Below are 3,868 nucleotides of genomic sequence, written 5' to 3'. Positions count from 1 at the left end.
CAATACCCCAGTTATTGAGTCAATTAGTCTCATCTTGTCTTCCTGTCTTGCACTGTCCCTCCACCTTCCCAAGCATAATGTCCCTCTCCAAGGACTGGTCCCTCCTTGTAACATCCCCAAAGTATGTGAGACAAAGCTTCGGAATTCTTCCTTCCAAGGAGCAGCCTGGTTCCACCCTCTCCAGAATGAGCCTGCTTGTTCTCCTAGCAGTCCATGGTACATTCAATACTCTTCTCCAGCACCACATCTCAAAGGCATCAATCCTTCTTCTATCAACCCTAGTCATTATGTAGCTTTCTGATGAATAGCACATAATTGCAAAAACCATGACCTGGATCAGACACATCTTTGTCTCCAGACTGACACTGTTGCTCTTCAGTACTCTGGACATGTCCCTGGAAGCAGACTTTCCCAATGCAATTCATCTTTTGATTTCCTGTATGCTGGTACCAAGAGTAGTGATTGTGGAGTCAAGCAAACTAAAGCTGTCAATAATCTCAATCTCTTCATTATCTCTCATGATGTTTTGAATTGGCCCAGTGGTGAGAATCTATGTTTTCTTGATGCTGAGCTTCAGTCCACATTGAAAGCTGCAATCTTCAACCTTCTAAAGCAAGTGTTTCAGATCCTCAGTTTTGGTGAGCAAGTTTGTGTCATCTGCATAACGCAGGTTGTTGATGAGTCTTTCTCCACTCTTGATGCCCCATTCCTCCCAACCGTCTAGATTATCTGTTCTGCATATTAATTGAAAGGTATGGTGATAGGACACATCCCTGGAATGCAACCTTTCTGATTTTAAACCGTCAGTGTTTCCTTGTTCTGTTCTGATGACTGCCTCCTGGTCCAAATATAGGTCTCACATAAAACTATCAAGTGTTCTGGAATTCCCATTCTTCTCAGAGTCAGCCACAGTTTACTAAGACCCACAGTCAAATGCCTTTGCATAGTCAATGAAACACAGATTGGCATTCTTCTGATACTCTCTGCTTTCAGCGAAGATCCATCTTACATTAGCTATAATAGCTGAAGTACCACGACCTCTTCTAAACTTGGCCTGCACATTTAGCAGTTCTCTGATGAAATGCTGTTCCAGTCATTTTGGGGCAATTTTCAGCAGAATCCTGCTTGCATGTGATATTAATGATATTGTTTGATAATTTCCACACTCTGTTGGGTCACCTTTCTTTGGAATGGAAACAAATATGGATCTCTTCCAGTCAGCTGGCCGGGTGGTTGTCCTCCATATTTCTTAACACAACTTGATGAACACATCTAGGACAGTGTCTGCTGAAATATGTCAATTTGTATGCCGTCAACTCCTGGGACCTTGTGGGTTTTTTTCCTATTCTTTCAGAATAGCTTAAACTTCTGCCTTCATCACCACATCATCTTCATCACCACAGGCTCTTGTGTCAGTCAATTCTTTTTGGTACAGTGCCTCTGTATACTTCTTCCATCTTCTTTTAATGCTTCCTGGATCATTTAATATTCTGCCCAAAGCATCCTTAAGTATTACAACTCAAGGTTTGAATTTGTTCTTCAGTTCCTTGAGCTTAAGAAATGATGAGCAAGTTCAGCCCTTTTGATTTTCTGACTCCAGCTCTTGGCACATTTCATTATAGTACTTTGCTTTGTCTTCCCGAGCTGCTTTTTGAAATCTTCTGTCCAACTCCTTAATTTCTTGATTACCTTTGCTTTGGCTTCTCAGAGCTCTAATGCAATATTCTAAGTCTCTTCTGACATCCATCGTGGTTTTTTCTTCCTTCTCTGTCTTTGTAATGACCGTTAGCATTCTTCATGGATGATATTGTTGATATCCTCCTCAACTGGTCTTTTCTCATTAGTGTTCAAGGCCTCAAACCTGTTCCCGAAATGGTTTTGAAATTCAAGTGGGATAGACTCAAGGTCAAATTTTGGTTCCTGGGAATTTTATTTAATCTTCTTTAGCTTCAGCCTGAACTTGCATATGAGTAGTTGGTGGTCTGTTCCACAATCAGCACCTGGCCTAGTTTTCACAGCTAATATTTAGTTTCTCCAGTGATTGTTCCCACAGATGTAGACGATCTGATTCCTATGTATACCATCAGGTGAAACCCATGTGTATAGTCTATGTTTATGTTTCATATAATAAGTATGTTCAATGAATAGGTAATTGATTGTTAAGAGAACAAAAAGGTCTGTTCTGGAGAGGGTAAAACCAGGCTGCTCCTTGGAGGCAAGAATTTTGAAGCTCTGTCTCACATACTTTGGGCATGTTGCCAGGAGGAACCAATTCTTAGAAAAGAATATCATGATCAGAAGGGTGGAGGGACAGCACAAGAGAGGAAGGCCCTGCATGAGATGGATTGACTCAGTGACTGGGGTAATGGTAGTAGATGTGTCAAAGTCGATGAGATAGGCTCAAGTATTAGAGCGAGGTTCAGAGCTGTTGTACATAGGTTCGCTATGAGTCATAAGCAACTCAGTGGTACATTAACAGAAAGAAGTCAATAAAGGCCCCATAGTATCCTAGGAAATAATCATATTTAGGTCCAAGTTTTGAAAGTCAACCAAAATTTTTGTGAGAGAGGAAAATTTCTAAAGCAGCAGACATCTATTTTTTAGTCTACAGTCTATGGTATCTTTGTCTTCTAGAAGCAATAAAGTATGTTCTATTATACTCAGGGACTTAATATAGCAATGCTGGCGCCTTTAATTACCACTGTCTTTAATCCCAGGTTACCAGTGAACACCACTTAACAGTACGTCAGTCTGGCCTAACGCCAGCATCAATCAGATATGCTAGTTCCTGGTAGCTTCAGAAAAGAGAGTATGTCTAAAAAAAAAAAGGTTATCTCTGGTTTCTCTACATTTTAAACCTTTCTGATACTTCAAAACTAAGTACCACAATATATTTTAGAAAAAATATGGTACAATTTTAGAAAAACTATTATAGCATGAGGCCTCATAAACAGTATACACTCAATGTATGCATGACACACAAAGAATAATTGTTTAATTGAATACATGACACATATTTCCTGTTGATTTAACAATGAAAAAGGCTTTTAACACCAGGGTTCCACATCTCACACTTCTCTCCATGCCCACATCTAATCCATTCATGCCCTGTATTATTTATGGGTAATAATCCATTTCTCTCAATAGATCATAAACCCTTTTGAACACATGGATTAAGTCTTATTCATTGTTTTCTCTCTCCCTGCCCAGCCTGCAACCAGCATGGGGCTTTGTACACATCTGAAATTCAGCACATGAACATGAAAAAGAAATTAAATTATAAACTTGTCCTGTCACTCCCACTCATTAAAAGGAGACCTTTTATTCAGCTGAAAAAGAAAGATACATATGTGTTTATGAACTTTTATTTTGACTGACATTTGTGCAATATACCAAACTCCCCCCCAAATCCTATTTTTAGTGTCCCTGACAACTTTCCAAAATATGCGATGCTCCAACATGACACATCTTGTATACTCATGAAGTGAGAGATGCTCTTGAAATTCTATATATAAGTCTGTATACCACAGTCCCTAGAAGATTCTGGAGCCAGATCCTGACTTGAAGCCTGGGCCCAAGAGCTCACAGGCTGTGTAATCAGCTGCTGTTATGAGTGGATTTTGATTGATGGGAACCCCATGTTTATCACGGTAGAACTGAACTCCACAGACTGTTCAAGAGCAGATTCTCAGAAGTAGATGATTAGGACTTTCGTCTGAACTACCTATGGGTGAACTCATTAAGAGTCTCTAGGTCAACCTGAGTTAGCAGCCAAGCATACATCTGCACCTCCAGCGACTCCTAACAGCTGTGTAAGCCCACCTCTGATTTGATTTCAGCTCACAGTGACCCTCCATTGGGTTCCCAT

This window comes from Elephantulus edwardii, unplaced genomic scaffold, assembly GCF_000299155.1.
Source record: "Elephantulus edwardii isolate Elephantulus edwardi_28Jun2011 unplaced genomic scaffold, EleEdw1.0 scaffold00047, whole genome shotgun sequence".
NCBI lineage: Eukaryota > Metazoa > Chordata > Mammalia > Macroscelidea > Macroscelididae > Elephantulus > Elephantulus edwardii.
This window is presented reverse-complemented; position numbering follows the sequence as displayed.